The 15,015-nt window shown below is 37.7% G+C and overlaps 1 pseudogene across 1 annotated transcript; it reads left to right on the forward strand.

Annotated features, from left to right (window-relative positions):
- The first annotated feature begins 297 nt into the window (after positions 1-297).
- LOC307064208 (small ribosomal subunit protein uS5-like) lies at positions 298-1,105 on the forward strand (annotated as a pseudogene). The gene has a single exon. The product of its transcript is annotated as a small ribosomal subunit protein uS5-like (transcript).
- The last annotated feature ends 13,910 nt before the right edge of the window (positions 1,106-15,015 follow it).

The following is a 15,015-nucleotide window of genomic DNA, read 5'->3' on the forward strand; positions in this document are numbered from 1 at the left end:
TTTAACTTTGGTATTTAAATATAGTAAATATTTAATTAGATTGTATAGAATATTTTAAATTACATATATTAATTTTAATACATCAAGTGACTTTCTTTCAGTTAGAAAAAGGAAGATAAATCTTTATTCCCAGAGATAGCAAATAAATACTGAATAAACAGTAAATACTAAATAAATACATATAACTTAGAGTCCCATTGTGATCTGATACTGAATAGAGATAATGATCTGGGAAGACAGGTAAGAAGCAAAAAGATTAAAGTGGGGAAGTAAGATTCTTCTCCATAAAAACACCAAATGGGAGATGATACAGGTGCTGCTGGAGGGCTCGGAGGCCGAGGGGGCCCCGGGATAGGAGGCTGAGGTAGTTTACGTGGAGGCTTTGGCAGCATCCCGGGGCTGGGGTCAAGGACAAGGAGTGGCTCCCTGTCACCAAGCTGGGCAGCCTGGTCAAGGACATGAAGATTAAGTCCCTGGAGGAGATCTATCTCTTCTCTCTTCCCATCAAGGAATCTGAGATCATTGACTTTTTGCTGGGGGCATCTCTCAAGGACAAGGTTTTGAAGATAATGCCTGTGCAAAAGCAGACCCATGCTGGCCAGCGGGACCAGGTTCTAAGCATTTGTCTCCACTGAGAATTACAATGGACATCATCTGGGTGTCAAGTGCTCCAGTGAGGTAGCCACTGCCATCTGTGGGGCCATCATTAGTCCCCATGCAGCGAGGTTACTGGGGTAACAAGATCGGCAAGCCCAATGCTGTCCGTTGCAAGATGACTGGCTCTCTGTGGCTCTGGCCTGGTAAGTCTCATCCCTGCCCCAGGGGCACTGGCATCATCTCAGCCCCTGTGCCAAAGAAGCTGCTGCTGATGGCCAGTATTGACGATAGCTACACCTCTGTCAGGGGCTGCACCGCCACCCTGGGCAACTTTGCCAAGGCCACCTTTGATGCCATTTCCAAGACCTACAGCTATCTCACCCCTGATCTCTGGAAACAGATGCTGTTCACCAAGTCTCCATATCAGGAATTCACTGACCATCTTGTAAAGACCCACACCAGAGTTTCCTTGCAGAGGACCCAAGCTCCAGCTGTGACCACCACATAGTTTTATATGAGAAAAATAAAGTGAATGGAAGTTGTTTACAAAATAAATAAATAAAAAATAAATAAAATGGGGAAGGTAAGAAGGAATAAAATACAGAAGTAAGAATCAAAATAGATACAAAATAATAAAAAAAATGTCAGGGGAGAAGAGATCATAAGAGAGAGAATGGAGAAATAAAGAAGCTTAGGGACTTAAGGAGAAAAATACCGAGATAGTCTAGATAAAGACATGCAGAATAAGATAGATGTAGCCAAAGGGAGAGGGAGAAATGTAGAGCAAGCAATAAAGAGACAGAACAATTAGATTGTTAATGCAATGAATTCCTGCTCCTCATCACAGAGCCAGTTGCTGACCTGCACTACAAATCTTTAAGTATTTTGTCACCTGACTGCTCTGGGAAAAAATGTTATTGGGATTTGAGTCATTATTTATACATGCAACAAATAATAATTAGTTTTATGGATGAGGCATTAGTCCAGGTACTGGGCTGAACATGATAATGCTGATGCCACATTCAGTTTGTTTCCTAGGGTGAACACAATTCAATCTTTGTGGAGTGTGGTAAGGGTTGTGGTGATTATGATTGACAACACCACCAAATACAATGAGGAAAGAGAAGTTCCCCAAAGAAAATAATGTGTGTCTATGTGTATAACGTCCCACTGGGGTGGGGGCAGTGTTTGCTGATTAAAGCAGCAGAGGTCCAATACAGACTGGCCTCATGTCTTATTTTATAGAAATCAATCAATCAATCTGAAATATTTTACCTAGATAATTTAGCTACTAAGTGGCTTAAACAGAATTTTAACTCAAATCTATCTAATCTAGTCAATAACATTAAAGTCCCATATTAGAATAAATAATGGCTGATAACTTCCCATATTTGGAGAAAGACATAGATATATAGGTAGATAGATAGATAGATAGATAGACAGATAGATAGATAGATACACAAATTTTAAAAGCTAATAGAATTTCAAGTAGGGTAAACTTAAAGAAATCCACATCACAACACAGCATAATTCAATTCTAAACACTGAAAAGAAAGACAGTATCTTGAAGGCAGCCAGTTAGAAACAAGGTATTATCTTTAGAGAAATACCAATTTGAATTACAGATTTCTCATCTGAAACAACAGAGGACAAAGAGAAGTGGCACAGTATTTTTCAAGTGCTGAAAGAAGAGAACTATTAACTGCAAATTCCATATCTTGCAAAGCTATTCTTCAGTAGTGAAAAGGGAATAAAAAAGTTCTCATGTGAAAGAAAACTCTGAGAATTTGTTACTTAACAGATATACTTAAAGAATGGCTAAAGGAAATTCTTCAAGCAGAAAGGAAATGATAAATGAAGGAATCTTAGAGCATCAAGAAGGGAAAAAAATGAAAATAACCCAAATATGACTAAACATAATAGATTATTCTCCTGATGAGTTTTCTGAATCTTATTTGAGGACTGAAACAAAAGTTATAACACCATCTGCATTAGTCAGCTTGGGCTGCCATATAAAATACCATAGACTGAGTGACTTAAACAATAGAAGTTTATTTTCTCACAGTTCTGGAAGCTGGAAAGCCCAATATCAAGTTTCTGGCAGGACTTCTGATGAGGACTCTCTTCCTAGCTTATAGACAGCCACCTTCTTTTTATGTCCTCACATGGCCTTTCCTTGGTGTCTGCCTGCTGGAGAGGGGTAGGAGAGGGGAGAGAAAAAGAGAGAGAAAGCTCTCTCATGCCTCTTCATCCTATTGGATCAGGGCCCTAAACTTATGACTTCATTTAACATTAATTACTTCCTTATAGGCTCTATCTCGAAACACAGCCACATGGGGGTTAGGGTGTCACATGTGAACTTGGGGTTGGGGAGGGGGTCACAACTATTCAATCCACAATACCATCTGAAACTCAAGTTGATGATATTTCAATAGCGGTTGATGGTAAAAGGATCTAGATGGAAATGAGGTTTCCATGCTATAATGCTGATGTTAATAGACTGTAATACAACAATATGTATAGTGTAATATGAAGATCAACCACTAGGTAAACTATAGAATGCAATGTACTCTAAAGCACTACAAACAAAGCAAAACAGAATCCTAAAAAATGTTCAAGTAACCCACAGGAAAACAAAAACAAAACAAAATACCAAGCAAACAAATAAAAAATGGAAGAATGAGAAACATAGGAACAAAAAGAAAACAAAAATTAAAATAGCTGACTTAAGCCCTGATGTATTTATTTAAGTATAAATGGTATAACTAATACCAATTAAAAAGCAGAGACTGGCAGAGTAGATAAAAAATAAAAGCAGCAAATATGAAGTTGTTCTTAAAAAGGTAGGGAGGTCCTTAGCGGGGTAATGATAAAAATGGTTTAAAAAAAAAACACAATATACAGATCTAATCCAATCTATGCTCTAACCTCTGCCCTGTATTACCTTCTAAAATCAATTTGATTATGCATTTTGATATTTATAATTAATATACTAGATAAAAGGCTCAAACTACAACTTGGACAACTTGTACTCTGCAGTGTCAACTGGTAGTATCTATCACATTAATAGATAAAGACTGAATACCCAGGCTGCTCATAGATGACATTAAAGCACTCTACTGAAAAGCAAAACTTGAGGCAGTTGTTTGGTTGACATGATATCCAAACACAACCGATATGACAATGTTTCTCTCTCAATTGACCAAGAATAATGATTACTTCAGAGTCTGACAATACAACTTCAAGGTTTTCATCCTTCTCTTCCCTAAGAATGTACATCAGCATGCTAAGAGCAGGAAACATCAGCCTTTGAAACACCTCGCACCAGTGGTCAGCATGTCTGCAAGGGGACAACATGAGAAAGCCACATATGACAGATAATCTCAGGGGAATGACAGCACCGGAGATATCCAACAATATACAAGTGAATTTTTCATAGTTTTAAATTATAAAAGTTATTGTTATGACCCAAGGAGACAAAGAAAAGAAAAACAAATCATTACTGTGATCACTTCATAAATTTAGAGCATTTTGTGGCTTTCCAAAGAAAATTTAAAATAAAAAAATGTGGTATATTCCAAGAGAAATATAAGAATTTTTCATGCTATTTCTGTATACATTTCCAGAAGAAAACTGTAACTTCTGACACTCTTAACGAAATAAGGTGGTGACCTAGAAGTTGTCAAAAGGGTGTCTGAACCTAGAGGTTGTGTAAAGAAGTAATAAAGTACCCTAGGGGGAAAATTGAAAATAATTGTCAAGGAGCCTCGAGATTCAATCCTAACTCCACCTCTAACTCACTGTGAAACACTGGACCAGTCACTTGTTCTCTCAGGACCATGAAAACATAACAGTGAGGACATTCTGAAAATCAATGGATGGAAGTGTCTTTTGATACATCAGGAGAAAATGCTTATCAAAGCATTTATATTTTTATAAGAAAAGCAAAGCAAAAATAGGTATCTTTTCTTCAAAGGTCCCCAGAGCAAAAAAAAAAAAAAAAAAAGTATGATTGTATGATGGTGAGGCAGGTTGGAATGTGCAGTGACAGGTTTCCTGATGGGCAGTTTGGCAGTGAGCTGAGAAGTGGCCCAGAACTAGAGCCACAGATGTTCCCCACAGGAGGCCTCCAACCACTGTGTGTATCAAGGGAGGTGTATTTCTAGAGGTTTGGATTGTTTGACAAGAGAAAAGGTAGTTTCTTCAATCAAAAATGAGTCAAAGCAATAATATTAAGATATAGAAATCATGTAGTTCTCCCTTTTTCCCCACTCCCAACATCAGGGTTTCTATGAGACTATGCTTTTCTGAAGACTAAAGAGAAAATCAGTGCCTAAAATCAGATTGAAAAGGCAAGAGTATGTTTTCACTCCCTATGTTTTCATTCCAAGGTTGGACCTGTTACATCATGTACAGAAGTGGATCATAAAAGAAAGTTAATTTCAGCAAGGCTGAATTCTCCATCACTGGTTATTGACAAGTATGTGTTTTTTATGCTTCTCTAAAGTGAAAGGATTGTCCTTCCTCCAAAAGAAATCAGGGATATTTATTTTGGTACTGACCAAATCTGTTAAAGCAAAAATTAGCCATCTAGTAATTTATACCATCTTTCCAAGGCTATTTTTGGCCTTGAGAGTTTTGATCAAGTGTAGATCCTAAGATGCAAGAAAAATATTCAATGTAGTTGGGAAAAGGTGACTCTGGTTGCATCTCTACTATAAACCAGTTGAGTGACCCTGACCAACCTCTCTTAGCTTCTCAGTGTAACACATCTTGTAGTTTTGATTAAATATGGGCTGTTGGAGAAATCCACCAGGGAAGTCTAAGAATCACAGCTTACATTGCAACATGAGACATAAAAACTATTCCAGCAAAGATGAAGTCTCCTCCATGTCTTGTTGATGTGGAATAATTAAGATCTTTACTAGCCATGCCAAATTGTCCTCTGAAATAGAAGAGAGACTCAGGTCACCCATGGAGAAATATAACCGCAGGAATTTCAGATTGTGCAGTAGGTGGAAGAGTATTAACATACAATGACAACGTGTTTGGAAGGTAGCTATCATACCAGTTTTACAGATGAGAAAAACTGTGCTTCAAATGGCACAACCAAGAGTAAAATACAGACCTGCTAGCAAATGGCAGAACCAAGATTAAAATACAGACCCAAGTGACCACATTATTTCCTGAATATCACACTGCATCTTTCTACTTAGGTCCAAGCATAATTACCAGTAATCCTTGAAAAGATTGATGAAAATCCATTTTCTAGACAAAAGAATGTACAGCTAAACAGATTTAGTGGGGAAAATTGTACTTGTAAGGGAAAATAATAACTGGATTGATAATAATTATTATTTGATCTCTGTTAATATGTAAGCAGGAAGTGACCACACTATTTAAAACATCCACATTAAGGAAAATAAATGTAGCTCCCAGGGTTTTATAGTCTGAAAGAAAGATCTGGAATGTGGATCAATTGTCTTAATAAATAACTTCTTAAAGAGGAGCAGGAAAGCAGGGATCTGGATCTTGAATCAACTCCAGTGATACAAGTCTCTGTTTAAATGTCTCCTCTTCAGAGAGGGTGTCCCTTATGACCATCTAAACAGCAGCCTCATTATGCTCTATGGCCTTAACTGATATTTTTCTTCAGAGAAAAACAGTGCAATTCTCCTAGGTATCTATTTACATGTCTGTCTCTCCCAGACAGGTCCTTCATGAGGGCAAGGACCTGGTTTTGTCTTATTCTTTGTTGTAGTCTCTGCCCTAGAAAAGTTCCAGGCTCTATAGTTAGTAGTTCATTAGTACTTGTGAACTGAATAAGTGAATGAAAGAGACTCACTTTCTCCCTAGGGGTGCACTACTTGGAAACAGAACTTAACAGATAATATTTCTGCTGCCTCCATCCACTATGGATTGCATTTTTTCCCTCAGCATGGGAAGGAAACTTTTTTTAAAAAATGATTATTTGAATTGGTCTCTAAAGACAATTTGAAAATTCGTTACCTCCAACCTGCATCACATCTATAGAGTCCATGCTTTCCCTGAAATGTCTGATTTGCTTTTATTCTTGGCACTTCTGGGAGTTGGAGATGGAATAGACATCACTAGCTTTATGCCTAATAAGCTTTTGTATAAAATGGGGAAACTTAGGGCAGCTAGAGCTAGTGTACTCAGAGTCCAAGATGGATCCCATTCACAGGAGGACAACCACTGCCCACTTTGGTGCCAGCTTCTTTCAGAAAGCTGTACCAATAGCAAAGATCTTGTCAATCATTTTAATAAGACACACAGTTTATCATACTCTTCACTGTGAATGCAAGCCATCCCCTGGTTTCCACAATCTCACACAATACTCACTTTATCTCTGAGAAGATGCACTTGTAGTACATGGATAGTTCAGATTCTACAGGCTGTGTTTTTAATCTTCTGACTGAACATGCCTGGGAGCTGTTTTGGAAGAGGCAAGTGGGTTCATCTGTAAAAACTATAACAATTCAATGAAAATATTTTTTTGAAATAAGAAAAACATTAAAAGCCATTGGGGCTCAATGTATTAAGATAATCCAGTTCTGATCCAGTTCGAAATTGAAATGTGCATAAAATGTTCCTTGGAACTCACATGCTTTTTTTTCAAAATAAATTTGGACCATTTTTGGCTTCCCCAGAACCACCCGGCTCCATTTTCTTAGCCCCCTCCTCACAGCCTCTTCCATCTGAGAAGACCATACACTATATCCTGTACAGTACAGTTAGTTGTGTATTACTTACATACACAAAAGATTGACTTAACAATGCCTTTCTGCTTTCGCTGTTTCTAAAAACAAACATAAATCGAGCTAATGCTTAGAGACCTCTCTGCTAGATACAATTTGCCACGTTTTGACCACTCCCACTCACTCATATTAAGATCCTTCTCATGGCCTGGATGGTTTTACCTACTTTTGTCATCCTGTCCTGCTCTACAAGAAGGGAACGTAAGGATAATAATAAGCCTTCTCTTTTAAAAAGGAAACGTCCTCCAAAATTGTAGTATTTGGTCTTAATACATGAAAGTGAAATAGTTCAGTCATATTACTATCCTAACAAGAGTCGATCACATGGAAGAGATGAGCATTGTAATTTGGGAATGTAAGAGGTGAGGGATTTGGAAGCATGAAGTGATTGGAGGTAAAGATTGAAGCCAGGACTTGGGATAGTACAGCATAGAACCCTAACACTCTGTGAGCACCAGGGGACAAGTGAGAATTTAAATAGTGATGGTAAAAAGAAGATAAAAAATAAATATTTCCTACTGAAAAGTAGGCTGTGGCAAAGAAAGAAGTCCCTCTTTCCCCCTTCACACTTGTGCGTTCCCCTGACCTGTAAGCCTGCACGACATGGTCCCGACTTCCAGGACCCAGGTCTTAGGTACCCCTATTAGGAGACAAACTCAGTTACATTGTGGGCTATAGAAATTTGTACGAGCTACCCTGGAAACTATAACCTACACCACTTCTATGGAGATATACTTTAAATATTCCAAGAGATTCAGGAAAAAAAAAAAAGATTTAAAAGGAATCCATTTTAAAACTATTTACAGACTTCCCATCTCCAGACCTCAGAAGTTACTAAATCAAAGGCAAGGCACAAAACCCAATTGCAGAAATCCAAATATGGCCTGTGACATATATGGTATGAAATACACGTGTGACACCATACTTACTTCAACACGTCATTTAGCTCACAAGAGCGAGAGGAGAGAAGATATTTTATGTCCTCAGTCTATCTAGTCTTAATCAGGATTTCTATGTACCAAATTTTTACTCATATTTAGATGACATGAAAATTTCTATTAAAAACTTTATTTCCGGGCTTCCCTGGTGGTGCAGTGGTTGAGAGTCCGCCTGCCGATGCAGGGGACACGGGTTCGTGCCCCGGTCCTGGAGGATCCCACATGCTGCGGAGCGGCTGGGCCTGTGAGCCATGGCCGCTGAGCCTGCGCGTCCGGAGCCTGTGCTCCGCAACGGGAGAGGCCACAACAGTGAGAGGCCCGCGTACCACAACAAACAAACAAACAAACAAACAAAAAAACCCTTTATTTCCAAAGAAGCAACTGAAGCAAGAAGAAGGTGGCCAAAAAACAAACAATAACTTTAAATTCAAATCAGCATTCTTCTTTCTTTAAAAAATTCCACAAGGAAGGCATATATTTTAGCAGAACAGCTTTGAGAAACTCAGTTGCCCACGTAAGGCAAGCACTGTCTTTGTTCTTTCCCCTTTAATTTTATTACTAAAACTAATTATCCTGTCTGAGCCTAGGAAGAAAGAAATCTCTTTCCATGGTATTAATCCAAATTTGTTTCCATAAAAAGTACATTGGAGGTTAGGACAAATTTGGTGTTATGGTTTTGTATCTTTACAACATGGCGTAAAATACAAAGTTGTAAGATCAAATTTATTAACAAAAATAAAACACTGTTAATGTTTGAAACTTAATATGTCATTAAATTAAGATCATTTTCAATCTCTGTGACACATAAAAAGTTCAGTTTTCTGGGCATTTTCCCTCTCCCTCTATTCCAACTAAAGTACACACTCCAAGTCGGTTTTCCTATTTTTCTGAGGAGATAACTAAATACAGCACTTCTACGTTGAAATGACCTATCACTTTGCAAACCCTGATATGGTGCCTTTCTCAATTTCCCATTAAAACACCCACTGTAGACACTTGCAACTTTGAATATTGAGGATAGCAGGCAACCAACCACTATACCCATTTATTCAGGTATTAACACATATTTGTTAACGTCTGCTGTGTGTCAGGCACTATGATGGTGATACAGGATCGGAATACAGGGTCAGAAAGAAACAGTTAATACTGTCAGGAAGTTCACAATCTAGTGAAAAGAGACAGACCCTAGCATCTCGGGAGAAGGTCTGGTATAAGGAGTCAAAACATAATTGAGGACTTCCCTGGTGGCGCAGTGGTTGAGAGTCCGCCTGCAGATGCAGGGGACACGGGTTCGTGCCCCGGTCCGCAAAGATCCCACATGCCGCGGAGCGGCTGGGCCTGTGAGCCATGGCCGCTGAGCCTGCGTGTCCGGAGCCTGTGCTCCGCAACGGGAGAGGCCACAACAGTCAGAGGCCCGCGTACCGCAAAAAAAAAAAAAAAAAGTGCATAGTGTAAAATCTTTTTAAGAGAAATGTTTAGGTGATGACTTTATTGTTCAAGCAAACCACGATGTGTTTCCATTATGGTAATAATCATCTTTAAATATATATAAATATTTTAAAATTCCTTATTAATAAAATTAGCTATAATATCTGCAATATGAAATCTTGGTCTTTTTCCTTATCAAATTCACTCAATTTCTCTAAAAGTACATTTTCTCTTCCTCAGTTAAATTTTAGAAATTGATGGATTTTTACATTTATTTCTCACAGGGCAATGGTAACCTATGTAGAGGAAAATTCATTATATAAATAATCTGGACAGAAATTTTTTCTTTTTTTAATCTTTACCCTTGTTAAATTTATGTAACATATTGAGCAGAATTTTTTTCTTGAACCCTTCTTATTTTCATGTTGTCTGTGAATAAAGACAGTTTTATTTTTCAATCTTCCTGCCTCTTATTTCTTTATAATGCCTCATTGCTGCTTGGGTTTAAGTCTGTGATCTTGAACTTATTTTTGTTGTTGTTTTTCTCCTCTGTTCTCTGTTTGTGTCATCCTCCTTTTCTGTCTTCTTTCTGTATCAATTTAATACTTTTTAGTATTCTATCTTATCTCCTCAATAGATTTTTATCTATACAACTTTATTTTTATTGGTTTGTTTAGGGACTAAAATATGGACTTAGTAAATCACAGTCTACCTTGGAATTAACATTACCCTACTTCATGTTTAAAGTGAAAAGTTTACAACAGTGTAATTACATTTATGCTCTGACTTTCTTTAGAGTTACTGGTATTACTCATTTTATTTGAACACTAACACTTATAACCCTTCCAATAACATATTGTTGTTTATGCTTCAAATAGTCGATTCTCTTTTAAATAAATTGAAGAAAATATTCATTTGTGTTTACTCACATGCTCACTATTTTTGGTGCTGCTCAAGCCGACCAATGTTGTTTCTCCTCAACCTGGCAAACTTTGTTCAGTGTTTCTTGTAGTGCAATTCTCCTGGTGACAGATTCTCCTGGCTGTGTTTATTTGACAATGCCTTTATCTCATCTGGTTTTTGAAAGACTTTAGCTTAATAAAGAATTACAGCCTGACTGAGTGTTTTGTTTTGTTTTATTTTGGTATTCAGCACTTTGAAGGTGTCATTGCATTGTCTTCTGACTTACATTTTTTCTGATGAGACGTCGCTCATCATTCTTCTTGGTGCTCATTCTTCTTGGTGCTCTCTGGTGCATAATGTATCCTTTTTTCTCCAGCTGCCTAGAGGATTTTGGTTAACGGCAGTTTGACTATGAGGTGCCTATTTGTTTTTTTCTTTTAATATTTATTTATTTATTTGGTTGCATGGGGTCTTAGTTGCAGCAGGCAAGCTCCTTAGTTGTGGCATGCAAATTCTTAGTTGTCACATGCATGTGAGATCTAGTTCCCTGACCAGGGATCGAAACTGGGCCCCCTGCATTGGGAGCACAGAGTCTTATCCACTGTGCCACCAGGGAAATCCCTGAGGTGCCTATTTGTGTTTTACTTTGTATGTATCTTGTTTCGGGTTTGCTGAATATCTTGGGTTTGTGGACTGATGTTTTTCATTTAATTGGAGTAATCAAGCCATTATTTATTTCTTCATGGATTTTTTTCCTCCCCATTTTCTTCTTCCCCTGCTTCCAGGACTCCACAACTACACATACACTACACTCCTCGATTTTCTCTTTTAAGCCACAGTTGAAATATTTTTCATCCTGTTACCTCACTGTGTTCCCATTTTAGATATTTCTATTAACCTGATGATTTTTTCTGCACTGTTTGTTCTGTTCTTAATCTCATTTAATTTTTTAAAAATTTCGGATATTTCTCAGTTCTACAATTTCCATTTGGTTCTGTTTGATAGTTTTCATTTCCTATCTCTCTATCATTCTTTTCTAATGTCTCTGTAAAACTTTGAACATACTTATAATAGGTATTCTATATCCTTGTTGCAAGTGACATTATCTGGGTCATTCGTAGGTCTTCTGCTTGTGTGTGTTTCTTAATTGTGGGTCCCATTTTAAAAATTTCTTCTTATATTTTATAGTAAACACTGTGATGAAAAACAATGGAGTTTGAAGAATAAGTTTGGGGGGAGGGGTTTCATTGGTTTGTTTGTTTTGTCTTCTCCCAGAGAATGTAAATTCTTTCCTATTTTGGCAGCTGAGGTAATGAGGTGTTCATTCATATTTCACCAAAAGTCATTTTGATTTGTGTATTGGTCTGCTCAGGCTGCTGTAAGAAAATTCCATAGACTGGGTGACTTAAACAACAGATATTTATTTTCTCACAGTTCTGGAGGCTGGAAAGTTCAAGATCAAAGTGCTTCAGGGCTGATATCTGGTGAGGGCTCTACCCCTGGGTTACAGATGGCCACTTTCTCACTGTGTGCTCGCATGACCCTTCCTCCGTGTGCATGTGCTGGGGCAGGGGAGGGAGACAGAGCAAGAGAGAGAGCTCTCTGGTGTCTCTTCCTGTAAGAACACTAAACCTATCCGATCAGGGCTCCACTGTCATGACCTCATTTAACCTTAAGTACCTCCTGAAGCCCCTATGTCCAAAAGCAGTCACGTTGGGGAGTTAGAGCTACAACATATGAATTGGGGGGATACACAATTCAATCCACAGCATTCTTCCTCTGGCTCCTCCACCAAATTCATGTCCTTATCATATGCAAAATGCATTCACTCCATCTAAACAGCCCCAAAGCTCTTAACTCATTCCAGCATCAAGTGTAAAGTCCAAAGTTTTCTCTAAATGTAATCTAAACCAGGAGTGAGTGGGACTTGAGGTATGATTTATCCTGAAGTAAAATTTCTCTACATCTGTGAACCTGTAAAACCAGACAAGCTGTGTTTTTCCAAAATGCAATGGAAGGCATAGAATAGAGATTCCTATTTCAAAAGGGAGAAATTGGAAAAAGGAAGGGGTAATGGGCCCAACCAAGTCCAAAACCCAGCAAGACAATTCCATTAGATGTTAAGTCTCAAGAATAATCCTCTTTGGTTTGAAGCCCTGCCCTTCTGGACCAGTTGGGGTAACTTGTCACCCCCTGAACCCTGTCCCAGATTCATATGTTGAAGCACTAGTACCCAATGTGAATGTATTTAGACATAGGGCTTATAAGGAGGTAATTAAGGTAAAATGAGGTCCTCACGGTGGGGTCCTGATCAGACCGGATTAATGTCCTTATGAGAAAAGAGATCGGAAAGCTCTCCTCCCTTCATCCACCCACCGCCACCCCACACATGAACAGGAAAGGCCATGTGAGCACACAGTGAGAAGGCGACCATCTACAACCCGAGGGGAGAACCCTCACCAGACATCAAATCTGCAGCACTTTGATCTCAAACTCTTCAGTCTCCAGAATTGTGAGAAAATGAATTTCTGTTGTTTAAGCCACCCAATCTGTGGTATTTTGTTATGAAGCCTGAGTTGACTAATACAATCTGAAACTAGCACTAGATTTCAGATTTTTTAAGATTAAACTCATCTCTTTACATCCCAATCCCCAACTTCAGTACACAGTCCTGTGAGGGAGAGGGGCTAAACTCTTTTTTCTTAAATGCATTTGAGCCAGGACGAGGTGGACTGAGTTTCACTCTCTCGACTTAACATAGGAGGGTACTCAGTTCCAGACCCCATGAGAAAGTGCAAAACTGGACAAAGTCTTCCTACTTCTCAGCTTCACCTCCACTGCACTGCTAAAACAAAATTGAGGAGGAAGCAGGGAGAATTTTCAGTCCACACAAAATATTGTGTTCGAGGTACTTTAGGCTTCAATCCATCTTGCTTGCCTCGACTATCACAGAAAATCCAGCCAGCCTCTCTTCAGCCAGGCACATTCTCTGGCAGTCCCTCTCCTCAGCTGACCTGTCTGCACCCAGAACAAGCACTCCCCAAGAAGTTTTTACAAAACAATTCATTTGGGCTTCTTTTTGTCTACTGCTCCTCAATTATCTCACAGATAAGCATAATTATTATTTTATCTCAATTTTTCTTCGTATTACCACAGAAGTAAATTTTTTTCCGTTCTGTTTATATCCAAACTGAAATGAAAAACTACCCTTTTAAGTTAAAATTTGAATTAACTTTGATCAAGTATTTCATTTAAGAAAAGAGAAACTACTTCTAGGTCACATGAACTTTAATTGAATGTACAGTAATAATTTTGTTCTCAATCACAAGAAAACATATTTATTCCTCTTAGTAGTTTATTAGATTATTCTTTAAAAAGTAACATGATACCCCAGAATTTTTCTCTATAACTGATGTCTGAAAGAAGCCTCATTCAGTAGTTTTCCTATACAAAGAACTGAGTCATGCCACCACCGATTTCCTTAACTAATAAGAGAAACATTTACCTTTCTGACTGCCTTCCAGAGGATTTATTGATGTTAAGCCAACTTATTGATCTATGTAAACAATAAAACTGAATTTATTTATGAGTTTTATTTCCTTCAATATCTGGCACAACATCTGGAAAATAGTGTTGAATAGTAAGCCTTACCAACTTGGCTTAATAGAAAAGAAAACCAGTCTGAATTTTTAAAAATTCTAAGTCAAATAAATTTTTAGATAAAGAGAGTTTTAGATTATCCATGAGTATACACAGATTCTCAATGGCTATTAATAATATATTAAGAGATAGGAATCTTACTATACTTTCCTTCATTAATAAACATTAAAATGAGTTGTAGCGTATAGTCAACACAAGTTGTTCTCTTTTGTCCATATGTTTATCTATTACAATAAATTATTTCTTAAACCTATTCTTTATTGACTGTACTAAATAACTCAAATCGACTTTATTGGTATCACTGTGTTTATTGGTTTCACTACATACACACACGAGCATTACATACTATTCTTTAAAAGAAAAAGCATCGCCCCAATACACTTTAGTGTATGAAAATGGTGATTTTGCTATGATGCATTGAGTTCTACCCATAAATTTTAGCTTTGATATTTGATGTATTTAATCAATATAAACAAACAATCTGTCAAAAAGGTTTTTTAACTGGGAAAAGATGTGTTACTGTACCTTGAATGCAAAACACCATTCAAAAGACATAGAATGTTTCCAGTGTCTTTAATTTCAGATTATTAATTGGAAATTCATGTTCTGACAATGATCAAACTGACCTTTGGTGGTTGTTGTTGTTGTCTTAAGAAAACATTCCAAGATCACCATAGTTCTCCTCTTCCTAATCACAGCTTTCATCTATC

This window comes from Hyperoodon ampullatus, assembly GCF_949752795.1.
Source record: "Hyperoodon ampullatus genome assembly, chromosome: 15".
NCBI classification, from domain to species: Eukaryota; Metazoa; Chordata; class Mammalia; order Artiodactyla; family Ziphiidae; genus Hyperoodon; species Hyperoodon ampullatus.